The sequence below is a fragment of the Onthophagus taurus genome, chromosome 6 (genome assembly GCF_036711975.1).
Source record: "Onthophagus taurus isolate NC chromosome 6, IU_Otau_3.0, whole genome shotgun sequence".
Lineage (NCBI taxonomy): Eukaryota > Metazoa > Arthropoda > Insecta > Coleoptera > Scarabaeidae > Onthophagus > Onthophagus taurus.
The window spans coordinates 12,385,255-12,402,399 of NC_091971.1; the positions used below are offsets into that span (position 1 = coordinate 12,385,255).

At 28.9% G+C, this 17,145-nt stretch overlaps 1 protein-coding gene across 2 annotated transcripts in view; it reads right to left on the reverse strand.

Moving 5' to 3' along the window:
* Positions 1-17,145, reverse strand: part of LOC111424281 (adenylate cyclase type 5) — a 119,387-nt gene that overhangs the window by 49,625 nt on the left and 52,617 nt on the right. Inside the window, exon 1 of one of the 2 annotated variants that reach the window (XM_023057778.2) lies at positions 7,427-7,659. The exons of the other annotated variant lie outside the window; for it this stretch is intronic. The gene's annotated coding sequence lies outside the window, so the exon portion shown is untranslated. Of the gene's footprint in view, positions 1-7,426; positions 7,660-17,145 lie in introns of those variants that run through there. 2 annotated transcript variants of the gene reach the window in all.

The following is a 17,145-nucleotide window of genomic DNA, read 5'->3' on the forward strand; positions in this document are numbered from 1 at the left end:
ATACTCCGTAATTTGTAAACCACGCGTAAACCGAGTTCAAACCGAGTTTGTAGCAAAAATCTAAAATCTGTAAATTCGCAAACTGCGCACTGGTTTGAATTCATGGATGTGTAAGTCAATAAAAAATACCTGCTTTAGAAAACAGTCTTTCGGATGGTACCAAAGTCGCTGGTATGCAGAGGTATTTATGTGCTATTTTAGCTAGCTTCGGAAATAGACTTTTTTTTACTACAGAATTGGAGGGGATCTTGTTTTTGTCTATGTATGGTAATTCAATATATAGTTTTATCATCGTGAACAAGTTGTAGTGACGTTGGACTTCTCGACGGTTTCTGATATTTTTCGGTCTATAACACCCCAAATATCATCTTCAATAGTAGAAGTAGAGCGCCAAAAATAATAGATGTGGAAGTTTGGTCAAGTTCATTTATTATACACATTTGCGCATTGTTAGCGTTGCTTTCTGCACTAAATGCTGATTTTTTATATCGTGGATCAAGAATAGTAGCTTTTGCTGCTGTTATAACAGTCGCGTCTTTATTATAACAGCAAGAGTTCTTTGTAAGTGCTTGCCTGTCTGTGTCACTGGAATTTTGCTATTTATGGTATGTCGTAGACCGAATACAAGAGCTATAACAGATGATAGCGATGGATACCTTTCCATGGATAAAATTGCAGTTACCTTTTCAAACGGATGTAAGACCGCCATTACATCTTCAGCAAATATCCATTCTTCAGAATCCAGCTTCGGTGGAGATGATACCAGTGTCGGTAATGTAGCAGAAAACGGAACCTTGAGCTTTAATAGGCGTTCGAGCATATGAGAAGTAAGTACTGTTCCAGCGAGTGCGCACATCTTGCTTTAATTTGATTACATCCAAATGCATTTGCTTCTGCATGGGGACCAAAGCATATGAAGATTTTGTGCTATGTTTAAAGTGTGAAACAATCGCTCGGCATTTATTTATTACTTGCAATAACTGATTATTATTAGCGGTGGTATCTCCTAAATCAATTTCATCTTTTTCTATACCATCTTTCACAGCAAGATTAAGAGTGTGGACTACACAGAAACGGTTTTGCTTATTTAAAATTTCGCTAACTGCTTTTTTCATTGAAGCTGCATTGTCTGTAAGTATAGTCACTATTTTAGAACTTATCTGCCACTCGTCCAATATTTGAATTTTTCAAAACGAGTTGGACTATTCGAAAGAGGACAGTTTTATTAACGCTTTGGGAAATTTTCATACTCATATTCCAAGAAATGGATTTTATACGAATTTTTAAAACTTAATCGGCTAAAATTGCAAAATTCGAAAAAATTTCGATTATATCAAAAATTTATTTCTCAAGAACTAAAAGTGATTTTTCAAAACGGCTTTTTGCATTATAAAGAGGATACTTTAATTAATAATTGGTGATATTTCCACAAGGATCCTTCAAGAAATTAATTTTATAGCGAATTTTGAATGTTATCGATGAAAATTGCAACATCGAAAATTTTATTAAAACTTCAAATATTGTTTTCTCAAAAACTAAAAGTTATTTTTCAATACGTGTTGGTTCATTAGAAAGAGGACATTCTTATTAACACTTTTGGAAATTTTCTACTCATATTTTAAGAGCTGGATTTTATACGAATTTTTAAAACTTAATCGGCGAAAATTACAAAATTCGAAAAAATTGTCGATTATTTCAAAAATTTATTTCTCAAAAACTAAAAGAGATTTTTCAAAACGGCTTGCTGCATTAACAAGAGGATACTTTAGTTAATAATTGGTGATATTTCCACAAGGATCCTTCAAGAAATTAATTTTACAGCGAATTTTGAAAATTATCGATGAAAATTGCAACATCGATAATTTTATTAAAATTTCAAATATTGTTTTCTCAAAAACTAAAAGTTATTTTTCAAACCGGGTTGGTTCATTGGAAAGAAGACACTTTTATTAACACTTTGGGAAATTTTCATACTCATATTCCAGGAAATGAATTTTATATGAATTTTTATAACTTAATCGGTGAAAATTGCAAAATTCGAAAAAATTTTCGATTAGTTCAGAAATTTATTTCTCAAGAACTAAAAGTGATTTTTCAAAATGGCTTTTTGCATTAAAAAGAGGACACTTTAAAGAATAATTGGTGATATTTCCACTAGGATCCTTCAAGAAATTAATTTTATAGCGAATTTTGAAAATTATCGATGAAAATTGTAACATCGAAAATTTTATCAAAACTTCAAATATTGTTTTCTCAAAAACCAAAGGTTATTTTTCAAAACGGGTTGGTTCATTGGAAAGAGGACACTTTTATTAACACTTTAGGAAATTTTCATACTCATATTCCAAGAAATGGATTTTATACGAATTTTTAAAACTTAATCGGCGAAAATTGCAAAATTCGAAAATATTGTCGATTACTTCAAAAATTTATTTCTCAAGAACTAAAAGTGATTTCTCAAAATGGCTTTTTGCATTAAAAAGAGGACACTTTAATGAATAAATGGTGATATTTCCACAAGGATCATTCAAGAAATTAATATATAGTGAATTTTGAAAATTATCGATGAAAATTGCAACATCGAAAACTTTATCAAAACTTCAAATATTGTTTTCTTAAAAAGTAAAAGTTATTTTTCAAAACGTGTTTGTTCCTTGGAAAGAGGACACTTTTATTAATACTTTGGGAAATTTTCATACTCATATTCCAAGAAATGGATTTTATACGAATTTTTAAAACTTAATCGGCGAAAATTGCAAAATTCGAAAAAATTGTCGATTACTTCAAAAATTTATTTCTCAAGAACCAAAACTGATTTTTCAAAACGGCTTTTTGCATTAAAAAGAGGATACTTTAATTAATAATTGGTGATATTTCCACAAGGATCCTTCAAGAAATTAATTTTATAGCGAATTCTGAAAATTATCAATGAAAATTGCTACATAGAAAATTTTATCAAAATTTCAAATATTGTTTTTTCAAAAACTAAAAGTTATTTTTCAAAACAGGTTGGTTCATTGGAAAGAAGACACTTTTATTAACACTTTGGGAAATTTTCATACTCATATTCCAGGAAATGAATTTTATATGAATTTTTATAACTTAATCGGCGAAAATTGCAAAATTCGAAAAAATTGTCGATTACTTCAAAAATTTATTTCTCAAGAACCAAAACTGATTTTTCAAAACGGCTTTTTGCATTAAAAAGAGGATACTTTAATTAATAATTGGTGATATTTCCACAAGGATCCTTCAAGAAATTAATTTTATAGCGAATTCTGAAAATTATCGATGAAAATTGCTACATAGAAAATTTTATCAAAATTTCAAATATTGTTTTTTCAAAAACTAAAAGTAATTTTTCAAAACAGGTTGGTTCATTGGAAAGAAGACACTTTTATTAACACTTTGGGAAATTTTCATACTCATATTCCAGGAAATGAATTTTATATGAATTTTTATAACTTAATCGGCGAAAATTACAAAATTCGAAAAAATTGTCGATTACTTCAAAAATTTATTTCTCAAGAACCAAAACTGATTTTTCAAAACGGCTTTTTGCATTAAAAAGAGGATACTTTAATTAATAATTGGTGATATTTCCGCAAGGATCCTTCAAGAAATTAATTTTATAGTGAATTTTGAAAATTATCGATGAAAATTGCACATCATAAATTTTATCAAAGCTTCAAATATTGTTTTCTCAAAAACTAAAAGTTATTTTTCAAAACGTGTTGGATCATTGGAAAGAGGACACTTTTATTAATATGTTGGGAAATTTTCATACTCATATTCCAAGAAATGGATTTTATACGAATTTTTAAAACTAAATCGGCGAAAATTGCAAAATTCGAAAAAATTGTCGATTACTTCAAAAATTTATTTCTCAAGAACCAAAACTGATTTTTCAAAACGGCTTTTTGCATTAAAAAGAGGACACTTTAATTAATAATTGGCGATATTTCCACAAGGATCCTTCAAGAAATTGATTTTATAGCGAATTTTGAAAATTATCGATGAAAATTGCAATATCGCAAATGTTATCAAACCTTCAAATATTGTTTTCTCAAAAACTAATAGCATATTGTTTTATATGGAAGAGAAGCAGTGCTTTTTATGGCGTGGTCTGTCGCTTAGCGACGAACGCAGTGAGTCGCTAATGACAGATGAGCCGTTAAAATTGTGGCGTGTCCGACAGTTTGCCGGACGAACGAAGTGAGTCCGGCAATGACGGACCAGCCACAAACGAATCTGCTTCTCTTCCGAATAAAACATAGTATTTTTTCTTCAAACGTTGCAAATAATACGGCGCTAAAGTGAAATGTTCTTCAACGTTATGGCGCTAAAGTGAAATTTACTTTAGCGCCATAACGCTGAAGTACTTTTTTGCTATGTTGATCTTAGCAACCGTCGTTATGCAACAATGACTTACTTCTACCGCGAGTAAACACGACAACAAAGTTGTCATTTAATGACGTTTGAAGAAAAAAGTTATTTTTCAAAACGGGTTGGTTCATTGGAAAGAGGACACTTTTATTAACACTTTGGGAAATTTTCATACTCATATTCCAGGAAATGGATTTTATATGAATTTTTATAACTTAATCGGCGAAAATTGCAAAATTCGAAAAAATTGTCGATTAGTTCAGAAATTTATTTCTCAAGAACTAAAAGTGATTTTTCAAAATGGCTTTTTGCATTAAAAAGAGGATACTTTAATTAATAATTGGTGATATTTCCACAAGGATCATTCAAGAAATTAATATTATAGTGAATTTTGAAAATTATCGATGAAAATTGCAACATCGAAAATTTTATCAAAACTTCAAATATTGTTTTCTCAAAAACTAAAAGTTATTTTTCAAAACGGGTTGGTTCATTGGAAAGAAGACACTTTTATTAACACTTTTGGAAATTTTCATACTCATATTCCAGGAAATGAATTTTATATGAATTTTTATAACTTAATCGGCGAAAATTGCAAAATTCGAAAAAATTGTCGATTACTTCAAAAATTTATTTCTCAAGAACCAAAACTGATTTTTCAAAACGGCTTTTTGCATTAAAAAGAGGATACTTTAATTAATAATTGGTGATATTTCCAAAAGGATCCTTCAAGAAATTGATTTTATAGCGAATTTTGAAAATTATCGATGAAAATTGCAATATCGAAAATGTTATCAAACCTTCAAATATTGTTTTCTCAAAAACTAAAAGTTATTTTTCAAAACGAGTTGGTCTATTCGAAAGAGGACAGTTTTATTAACGCTTTGGGAAATTTTCATACTCATATTCCAAGAAATGGATTTTATACGAATTTTTAAAACTTAATCGGCTAAAATTGCAAAATTCGAAAAAATTTTCGATTAGTTCAGAAATTTATTTCTCAAGAACTAAAAGTGATTTTTCAAAACGGCTTTTTGCATTAAAAAGAGGATACTTTAATTAATAATTGGTGATATTTCCACAAGGATCCTTCAAGAAATTAATTTTATAGCGAATTTTGAAAATTATAGATGAAAATTGCAACATAGAAAATTTTATCAAAATTTCAAATATTGTTTTTTCAAAAACTAAAAGTTATTTTTCAAAACAGGTTAGTTCATTGGAAAGAAGACACTTTTATTAACACTTTGGGAAATTTTTATACTCATATTCCAGGAAATGAATTTTATATGAATTTTTATAACTTAATCGGCGAAAATTGCAAAATTCGAAAAAATTGTCGATTAGTTCAGAAATTTATTTCTCAAGAACTAAAAGTGATTTTTCAAAATGGCTTTTTGCATTAAAAAGAGGACACTTTAAAGAATAATTGGTGATATTTCCACTAGGATCCTTCAAGAAATTAATTTTATAGCGAATTTTGAAAATTATCGATGAAAATTGTAACATCGAAAATTTTATCAAAACTTCAAATATTGTTTTCTCAAAAACCAAAAGTTATTTTTCAAAACGGGTTGGTTCATTGGAAAGAGGACACTTTTATTAACACTTTAGGAAATTTTCACACTCATATTCCAAGAAATGGATTTTATACGAATTTTTAAAACTTAATCGGCGAAAATTGCAAAATTCGAAAATATTGTCGATTACTTCAAAAATTTATTTCTCAAGAACTAAAAGTGATTTCTCAAAATGGCTTTTTGCATTAAAAAGAGGACACTTTAATGAATAATTGGTGATATTTCCACAAGGATCATTCAACAAATTAATATTATAGTGAATTTTGAAAATTATCGATGAAAATTGCAACATCATAAATTTTATCAAAACTTCAAATATTGTTTTCTCAAAAACTAAAAGTTATTTTTCAAAACGGGTTGGTTCATTGGAAAGAGGACACTTTTATTAATACTTTGGGAAATTTTCATACTCATATTCCAAGAAATGGATTTTATACGAATTTTTAAAACTAAATCGGCGAAAATTGTTAAATTCGAAAAGATTGTCGATTACTTCAAAAATTTATTTCTCAAGAACTAAAAGTGATTTTTCAAAACGGCTTTTTGCATCAAAAAGAGGATACTTTAATTAATAATTGGTGATATTTCCACAAGGATCTTTCAAGAAATTAATTTTATAGCGAATTTTGAAAATTATCGATGAAAATTGCAACATCGAAAATTTTATCAAAACTTCAAATATTGTTTTCTCAAAAACTAAAAGTTATTTTTCAAAACGGGTTGGTTCATTCGAAAGAGGACACTTATTATTATAATTAAATATATAAAACATTATTTTTTCCCAAATATGCAAAGTGATATAGAACATGTAATTCCCAGAAATGTTTTGTGTGTGTAAAAGTGGTGGAAATAAGTAAGTGGGAAATAATCATAAAACGGTATTTTTTCGAACTTCCACGTATTGCTTGAGCAAATTGTGAGAAATGTCCACTTGTAAATAAAAAAATACTTCTAAATAGTTTTAAAATTCTCACTAATCATTAAGACAAGCGCAATAATAAAAAAATTTGATTTAATTTTTGTATTATGTTCCAATTAATTCAACGTGGGTTTAGTTGATTTTGGCAAGCGCCCCCAGGGTTCGATTGTAGTATATTAATTACGCCCATAATTAGGAATTTAACGCCCGTAAGTAATTAGCATGTATTCCAAATACGTTCGTATTCATACGTGAATAATTTGTGATGCATATCACTGATACAGAACTCATTAATCAACGTAACGAAATAAAAAAGGCAACGATGAAAAAATTTTAAATTAATATTTACACATTTTCGTGTGCCAAAAATACTTTTCATAAAATTTAATATCTAAAACTTTAAAATGAAATTTAATTTCAAAGTTTAATTACATCTTTTACTTTTATCTTAAGCCGATAAAAAACAACTACAAAAAGTGGGGTGTTAATCATAAATATTATAGAATCAAAAATTAGTATTTGAAGAGAAATGATTACTTACATTATTATATAAAATGTGTTATGATAAAGTTACTCCCATTCCTGTAACACACACTATTAAGATCATCGAACTTCCTCCCTTCATTAACTAGTTAAATTCCTTTTGAGATACTAATCAGATCGTTAATTAGAATTTTAGAACGCCGTTTTAAAACTAAAATCTATATCGAACTCCACGCTCTCGCGATTTCCTATTCGTTACTTCACGAGGCACTATCGATAACGATATTTTTAAAACTGGCCCAGTATACTCTATCCGATACTTTTATATCCTGTAAAAAGGATTAAAAAGGTTAACGCGAGATATTTCCCCCACGGAGTTAGTTAAAAAAAAACAGCATGCGAAATCGATTAGTTCGCGTTCACTTTAGATTTTTTCCGATATTATCAGATTCGCATAACTGATAATAACTCTTTTTGTAGCTTTTTTTTTGTACATGTGCGGACCATATGGCGTTTATGTTTCACGTCGATTTACGACCTGTTTATGTCTCGAATTTTTATTTAGTCGTTTTGAAAAGAATCGAGGAATTTAGGTATTTAACGGTTGTTAAATTATTTTCAACAAGTTTTTTTGGAATTTCTATTTAAATAAAATGGTAAGAATTAGGTTGGAATTATTTTAATATTATTAGAAATTGAAACAAATATTTATTCCACATTATTTAGATCTTTACGTTCTAGTGCAATTAAAAAATATATATTAGCTAACATTGGAGTCTGCTAAACACCAGAACAACAAATTTACCCTAAACAAATTACAAGACTCGTTACTAATAACTTATACATTTGTAGCTCGTTAAATTTTTGTCAAAACATCTCTTTTTTTATGGCAAGATGTAACAATTGTTCAAAAATCAGCATTCTACCACATAGAGCACTGCCTCCATATATCATGTCACAAACATTCTATCTGGACTCAGATTTTATTTTTAGCTTATTGTGATCACAATGTCGAAACTAGTGGTGGATAGTTACTAAAAACCTATCGCTTAGTACTCCACCATTCACAGGAATTAGTATCAAGTATCATTAGTTGCAATTTATATCGATAATTTTCAAAATTCGCTATAAAATTCATTTCTTGAAGGATCTTTGTGGAAATATTACCAATTATTAATTAAAGTATGCTCTTTTTAATGCAAAAAGCCGTTTTGAAAAATCACTTTTAGTTCTTGAGAAATAAATTTTTGAAATAATCAACAATTTTTTCGAATTTTGCAATTTTCGCCGATTAAGTTTTAAAAATTCGTATAAAATCCATTTCTTGGAATATGAGTATAAAAATTTCCTAAAGTGTTCATAAAAGTGTCTTCTTTCCAATAAACCAACCCATTTTGAAAAATAACTTTTAGTTTTTGAGAAAACAATATTTGAAGTTTTGATAAAATTTTCGGTGTTGCAATTTTCATCGATAATGTTCAAAATTCGCTATAAAATTAATTTCTTGAAGGATCCTTGTGAAAATATCAACAATTATTAATTAAAGTATCCTCTTTTTAATGTAACAAGCCGTTTTAAAAAATCACTTTCAGTTCATCAGGAATAAACTTTTGATATGATCGAAAATTTTTTAGAATTTGGAATTTTCGTCGATTAAGTTTTAAAAATTCGTATAAAATCGATTTCTTGGAATATGAGTATGAAATTTTCCCAAAGTGTTAATAAAAGTGTCCTCTTTCCAATGAACCAACCCGCTTTGAAAAATAACTTTTAGTTTTTGAGAAAACAATATTTGAAGTTTTGAAAAAATTTTCGATGTTGCAATTTTCATCGATAATTTTCAAAATTCGCTATAAAATTAATTTCTTGAAGGATCTTTGTGGAAATATCACCAATTATTAATTAAAGTATCCTCTTTTTAATGCAAAAAGCCGTTTTGAAAAATCACTTTTAGTTCTTGCGAAAAAAAATTTTTGAAATGATCGAAAATTTTTTCCAATTTTGCAATTTTCGCCGATTACGTTTTAAAAATTCGTATCAAATCCAGTTCTTGGAATATGAGTATGAAAATATTCAAAAGTGTTAATAAGAGTGCCCTCTTTCCAATGAACCAACCCGTTTTGAAAACTAACTTCTAGTTTTTGTGAAAACAATATTTAAAGTTCTGATAAAATTTTCGATGTTACAATTTTCATCGATAATTTCCAAAATTCGCTATATTATTCATTTCTTGAAGGATCCTTGTGGAAATATCGCCAATTATTAAATAAAGTATCCTCTTTTTAATGCAACAAGCCGTTTTGAAAAATCACTTTTAGTTCTTGAGAAATAAATTTTTGAAATAATCAACAATTTTTTCGAATTTTTCAATTTTCGCCGATTAAGTATTAAAAATTCGTATAAAATCCAGTTCTTGGAATATGACCATGAAAATTTTCCAAAGTGTTAATAAAAGTGTCCTCTTTCCAATGAACCAACCCGCTTTGAAAAATAACTTTTAGTTTTTGAGAAAACAATATTTGAAGTTTTGAAAAAATTTTCGATGTTGCAATTTTCATCGATAATTTTCAAAATTCGCTATAAAGTTAATTTCTTGAAGGATCTTTGTGGAAATATCACCAATTATTAATTAAAGTATCCTCTTTTTAATGCAAAAAGCCGTTTTGAAAAATCACTTTTAGTTCTTGCGAAAAAAAATTTTTGAAATGATCGACAATTTTTTCCAATTTTGCAATTTTCGCCTGTTACGTTTTAAAAATTCGTATCAAATCCAGTTCTTGGAATATGAGTATGAAAATATTCAAAAGTGTTAATAAGAGTGCCCTCTTTCCAATGAACCAACCCGTTTTGAAAACTAACTTCTAGTTTTTGTGAAAACAATATTTAAAGTTCTGATAAAATTTTCGATGTTGCAATTTTCATCGATAATTTTCAAAATTCGCTATAAAATTCATTTCTTGAAGGATCCTTGTGGAAATATCGCCAATTATTAAATAAAGTAGCCTCTTTTTAATGCAAAAAGCCGTTTTGAAAAATCACTTTTAGTTCTTGAGAAATAAATTTTTGAAATAATCAACAATTTTTTCGAATTTTTCAATTTTCGCCGATTAAGTATTAAAAATTCGTATAAAATCCAGTTCTTGGAATATGACCATGAAAATTTTCCAAAGTGTTAATAAAAGTGTCCTCTTTCCAATGAACCAACCCGTTTTCAAAAATAACTTTTAGTTCTTGAGAAAACAATATTTGAAGTTTTGATAAAATTTTCGATGTTGCAATTTTCATCGATAATTTTCAAAATTCGCTATAAAATTCATTTCTTGAAGGATTCTTGTGGAAATATTGCCAATTATTAATTAAAGTATCCTCTTTTTAGAGTTGCTTCGTTAGTTAAATCAGCATCAAAATAAGTTGACATTGACTTCTTGTAGATATACAAGAATATGATAAGCTTGAGCTAAGAGTAATAATCTTCGTTCACGAATATATTTCCCTCAGTGTACCAGCTCGCTAACATTCTTCATATACCCGATAGACCATACTAAAGTTTAACTTTTAATGGGATTACCTTTACCTGTTACCATAGTTGAGTATTTCGACTACGAGTCGTTTTCTTTTGCTGCTGTAAAATCATTTTTAAATATTTTCCACTTACTAAGGTAAAAGTCCTTTCTCCTCCCATATCATTCTGACATAACTCTACATTTTCGAATTCTTTCTGATTCCTTTCTTCTCATTTCTGTGTTGCTTTGGTTCAAGGACACTTTTATACTTTGTTTAACTTGGTTTTTCCGTTTCCTAAATCCACGACCTTTATACTAGTTGACTAAACTACTCCTTCGATATTTAGAAGAACTTTTCTGCAGCTGAACCAAGAGAATCCAGAAAATGCCACGTTTTCAAAAGATTTCATTTGATAATTTCGTTGAGGTTGATAACGATATATCCTAGATGTACCTACTTATTGTCTGCAAATGTACACAGGAATTAGACAGTTCTGAAATCATGTCGTACTCATTTACTTTAAACGTGTTATTCTTACGAGTAATAAAAATATCACCACTCGCTCAAAACCTATGCGTTTTACTTTAAAATGAAATTGAGCATTCTTATTGGGATCAATATGACGAAATACAGACGACTCTTAAAAAGTTAACTTAGATTCAAAGTGTTATAAAACTTGGTTAGACGCTGCCACCAGTGGTACAATTTTCATGTAACGGGAAGAGTAACAATATATTTTCGCTCACTTTGTCTTGAGGATCGTAACCCCTAAAAAGAAAGAATAATGAGATTATCAACGTCGGCATCCACTACAGAAGGTTTCACAGATGCATTAATTCATATTAACGCAGTTAAAGCCCTATCCGTATTCTTCTCCTTGGAAATAAATAATGAATACTGGGGAAAACAAATTTGCAGAACAACAAACTGCTAAAACCATTGTATCTGGAATTGTTTTTGCTTTATCGGTAAGAAAATGTTATTGGCGAGTCACTCCATCTCAATGAATGGGAGCAGTTATTATTGTATGAAATTGATCCCTACCCATCGAAGTACGGTAATAATAGTATTGTGTGAAAAGCATATGCAGCGTTGCTAACCCTACCGATTTATCGGTTGATTTACCGATGTAGGAGATAATCTACCGACATACCGATGTACTACTACGACTTAATCTACCGACATTCAAAACTATTCAGTAAAGGATACAATTGATGTATTAAGCAAACGTATTTTACTTAAAATCAATACAGTTGCGAAAGAAATTTTACCTTATTGGAGTACCCTATTCTTATCGCATAAAACTATTTTACATAAGCAAGAAATCATACTTATATTATGGTTATTTACGCATCTGAGTGCAAAAGTGTAAGAGAGCAATATTGTTAAGAATGACATTTGCTACAATTTTTGTTCTAAAAGTTTTCCTGTAAAATGATCCGATTCCCGAATGTTACCTACCATTAACAACTTGTAAAAGCAACATCAAATGTTCATATCTTTGTATTTTTCTCAATATTGACGCTTCTAAGAGCAAAAGTAAAGGAGAACAATATTATTAAGAATAAAATTTGCTGCAGTTTTTGTTCTAAAAGTTTTTTTATAACATGCTGTGATTCCCGAGTATTACCATTAATTACTAGTGTTCATCAAAATTTTCATATTTTTGTATATTTCTCAATATTGACGCATCTAGGAGCAAAAGTAAAAGGGAGCAATATTGTTGAGAATAAAATTTGCTACAACTTTTGTTCTAAAAGTTTTCCTGTAAAATACTCAGATTCCCGAATGTTACCTACCATCAACAACTTGTAAAAGCAACATCAAATTTTCATTTCTTTGTATTTTTCTCAATATTGACGCTTCTAAGAGCAAAAGTAAAGGAGAGCAATATTATTAAAAATAAAGTTTGCTGCAGTTTTTGTTCTAAAAGTTTTTCTATAACATGCTGCGGTTCCCGAGTGTTACCATTAACTACTAGTATTCATCAAATTTTCATATTTTTGTATATTTCTCAATATTGACGCATCTAGGAGCAAAAGTAAAAGAGAGCAATATTATCGAGAATAAAATTTGCTACAACTTTTGTTCTAAAAGTTTTCCTGTAAAATACTCCGATTCCCGAATGTTACCTACCATTAACAACTTGTAAAAGCAACATCAAATTTTCATTTCTTTGTATTTTTCTCAATATAGGCGCATCTAAGAGCAAAAGTAAAGGAGAGCAATATTATTAAGAATAAAATTTGCTGCAGTTTTTGTTCTAAAAGTTTTTCCATAACATGCTGTGATTCCCGAGTGTTACCATTAACTAGTAGTATTCATCAAATTTTCATATTTTTGTATATTTCTCAATATTGACGCATCTAGGAGCAAAAGTAAAAGAGAGCAATATTGTTGAGAATAAAATTTGCTACAACTTTTGTTCTAAAAATTTTCCTGTAAAATACTCCGATTCCCGAATGGTAGGTAACCATTAACAACTTGTAAAAGCAACATCAAATTTTCATTTCTTTGTATTTTTCTCAATATTGACGCTTCTAAGAGCAAAAGTAAAGGAGAGCAATATTATTAAGAATAAAGTTTGCTGCAGTTTTTGTTCTAAAAGTTTTTCTATAACATGCTGCGATTCCCGAGAGTTACCATTAACTACTAGTATTCATCAAATGTTCATATTTTTGTATATTCCTCAATATTGACGCATCTAGGAGCAAAAGTAAAAGAGAGCAATATTGTCGAGAATAAAATTTGCTACAACTTTTGTTCTAAAAGTTTTCCTGTAAAACACTCCGATTCCCGAGTGTTACCTACCATTAATAACTTGTAAAAGCAACATCAAATTTTCATATCTTTGTATTTTTCTCAATATTGGCGCATCTAAGAGCAAAAGTAAAAGAGAGCAACATTATCAAGAATAAAATTTGCTGCAGTTTTTGTTCTAGAAGTTTTTTTATAACATTCTTCAATTCCCCAGTGTTACCATTAACAACATGTAAAACAACTAAATTCATAAAATTTTCATATGTTGGTATATTTCTCGATATCTGTGCATCTGAGAGCAAAAGTGGAAGAGAGCAATATTGTTAAGGATAAAATTTGCTATAACTTTTGTACTGAACGTCTTTTTGGAAAATGCTTCGATTTCCGAATGTTACCATTAATAACTTGAATAAGCAGTAAATTCCTCAAATTTTCATATTTTTCTGTTTTTCTCAATATTGATACATCTAAGAGCAAAAGTACAAAGAAGCAATATTGTTAAGAATAAAATTTGCTACAACTTTTTTAAATTTAGCTAATAAAACCATTAGCTAAATTGATTGGAACAATTTTGAGTTTAGCTTTTTCCATATTTTAAAGTCACTGACTTTTTTGGAAAACATCCCTTTCAATTTTATTAACTTGTTTTCCCATTGTTCAATAACTTCATGACGTATCCAATCAATTAGTATCATTTTGACATCCACCAAAATCTTTCTTAACATCTTTGAAGCAATTAACAGTATAAAAACCAATTTTAAGAAACCGCAGCCTCATCGCATTCCAAGTAATATATTCGTAGTAAAAAATAAACATTACTATCTGCGTTTAAAGTATTTGCTCTGCTGCTTCGGGAACTAAAAACTGCAATTAACTCCAAATTGCAGGTTTAATGTCTTAAATCTAGGAAATTTTGCTATCTCGGCTTCTAGATGATATATTCATATTGTAAAGCCACAGTCGATTAGGAAATCTTTCAAGTAATATTATTAATCCAAAACGGACTGATTATAACGATTAAACTGATTTTGAACGATATTGTTTGTTGTGTAGTATTAAATTTGAAAAGGGTCACTTCTGCCATCTATTTTTGAGCAGATCAATACAATCTAAATGAATATTTGATACTATTTCTCGATAGAAACGCACTACTATACTCAATCTAACCGCACCAGTAACATTTAATAGTGAGTGAAGGATAAATTGAATCCTACAACTTTAATAACACCGACAACGAACTGTTTAAAAAGTGATGGCACGCTTTTAGATTAAATTCTTTTCCTCTACAAACCTTTAAAAACAATCCGGTTGCTAACCACAAAGTATTTTTCATTTTTGAATGAAATATTTATGACCCTTATTATTGTATATGTAAGCGACCTTATTTTTATCAGTTTTTTAGTCATTTATTTCTATTTTCTTGTACCCGCATCGAAACAGGTTTATTTTAAACTTAAATTTTAACCTTTTTGAGAGACCTTCAATGATAAAAGCAAAACACGTAAATCGAATCAGTGGAAAATTTGTTCAAAGTCGTTATTTTATTGTTTAAGTAATTTTTTTTTAACATAAAGAACAATAAATTTTTTACATTCAAACACGTGTAGTTGAATTAACAATTTTAATCCACTCCATACTAAATAAATAGTAATACGAAGAAAATCGCTTATCCCAACTAACGACTCTAATTAATTTTAACGTACCTGTTAATTGAATATTGGAATATTACACCGAGATTAATCGAAATGATCTCACATATCTGTGTAGAGAAATAAGCTTTGATATTTCAATGTACGTCGGCGAATTTGATATTTTGAGGTTTCGCAATTAAATTCGTAACCATGATGCGTTAACAATTACCTCAATCGAACTAACAACCTCAATGCGATTAAAACGACCTTTACTAATATTCACTCCAACCAACAATTTCATCTCAATTTTAGGTTAATATTTCTTGGAATGAAACCGTAAAAAGGAAAGAGAAAGAACGAGTTGAAATAATTTTGTTGAGAACTTCTAAGTTTTCTTAAAGTTTTATGGGTCCTTAAAAAATAATTGTTCCGTTCAAAAGGTAAAAGTCAACAATTTCGAATCTCTTTACTTTTAAGTATCCGCTGTTAAAACTCAAAATTAAACAAGAATTTATTTTTTTTTATTTAGGTAGTAATCAGGTTTATCACAAAGGATTTTGGAAACAGCATACAAAGTTGAAAATTAAATTTCATCCACGCGGATTCAACTGAAAGGCAGATGAAGTTAACGAAATAAGAGTAAAAGAGAATTGAAAAGTTTCACGTTGAGCTTCGAGCGGTTTAGCTTATACAATAACTAACTTAATAATATTCAGACAGCACCCGTTTGTTCTTCTTTATACTTACAAACATTAAATAATAAAAAAATGAAATGAATATTTGTTTTCGTTTATATTTTATTTATTCGTGGTTAAAATCGTTTAAAACCTGAAACGAATTCGGTAAAAGAAAAAATTAAATCGATTTCTTTCGAGGTTACAATTTAGACGTTAATGTAAATTGTAAACTGTCGAACGTAAAGTAAACAAAGTAGACCGCTTCCAAGTCGAAAAATAAAATTTCCTCTTTTAAAGTTTCTGTCAATATTTAATTGAGAGTGTCTGCAACCCAAATTTCAAGTAACTACTTATACTTAAATAGGGGTGGAAGCACCGCGATCTGACAGTCCTGACAGTTTAGAAAAGTGCACACCAAGTTGAAGGTTTGAGATAAATAAACATAGACTTTTACTTAGTAAGACGAGTTCCAAAAATAAACCAAGGAAAGCGTTAATTTTGTTTTGTTTGAATCTGATACAAAAATAATTTTAGATTTGTCTATATAAACATGATAAGTTAACATTTTAACTTAATATAAAATTCCAGGAATGTATTAAACGTCTTTTAATCATTAATTGCTTCTTAAAACATTAACTGTGCCACTATTTTTTATATAGATTATTCTTGCTCGTAATCGCTATATCTACCATCTTTGTAGATTATTCATGTAGATTATTCCAGCTTAACTTAAGCCTTGCATCACATAAACAATTTACACTGACTTCGTTTGTTTTGCAATAGTCTATGCTACATTAAAAATTTATAAAATTTTCATATATTGATGTATTTCTCGATATCTGTGCATCTGAGAGCAAAAGTGCAAGAGAGTAATGTTGTTAAGAATAAAATTTGTTACAACTTTTGTTCTAAGAGTGTATCTATAACTTGTTGCGATTCCAGAGTGTTACCATTAACAACTTGTAAAACAACGAAATTCATAAAAATTTCATATATTGATGTATTTCTCGATATCTGTGCACCTGAGAGCAAAAGTGCAAGAGAGCAATCTTGTTAAGAATAAAATTTGTTACAACTTTTGTTCTAAGAGTTTATCTATAACATGTTGCGATTCCAGAGTGTTACCATTAACAACATGTAAAACAATGATATTCATAAAATTTTCGTATATTGGTATATTTCTCGATATCTGTGCATCTGAGTGC